Raw genomic sequence first — 546 nt, 5'->3', positions numbered from 1 at the left:
CGAATTTTAGTCACCCATCTCTGTGGTTATGATTGATAACAGTTGGCAACAAAGTTACTTGGAACAAAGCAGACGGATGTCTTGTTCAGTCAGTTTTTTTTTTCCTCTCAGAGAGCATTGCCGAGGCCTATAGGCCTATGTTGGCAGGAGAGTGGCGGCGGAGTTCTTCTGTCAGTGGTTTGAACTGTCGGTACAGTCTTTTGCATCCAAAAGACTGTAACTGAAAGTGTATATGTGATTTTTTTGTCGAGTGCAAGCTAGTCATACTTTTCAATTACACGGGCATCGGCATTATAGGAGTTGACGCTTTGATTGGCAAGAAGAGGGACAGGTAAAGTAAGGCCTTAAGCTGTTTTTGTTGTTCCTATGTCAAGCAGACATGGCCGACGTATTTTCTGGAGAAAAGGGCTGTTTGCACGATGTAGCACACGTATTGGGGACATAGGAATGAATGAAGTTCTCAATGCAACATTGCTCACCTCCTGTGGCCGAAGCGAGCCGTGTCCGCTGCCTCCTCTGGACAGTTACCCGGGCCTAGAGCAGGCG

Source organism: Frankliniella occidentalis, unplaced genomic scaffold (assembly GCF_000697945.3).
Source record: "Frankliniella occidentalis isolate FOCC.00 unplaced genomic scaffold, Focc_3.1 Scaffold7, whole genome shotgun sequence".
NCBI lineage: Eukaryota > Metazoa > Arthropoda > Insecta > Thysanoptera > Thripidae > Frankliniella > Frankliniella occidentalis.
The sequence above is the reverse complement of the archived record's forward strand: the minus strand, read 5'-3'. Positions refer to the sequence as shown.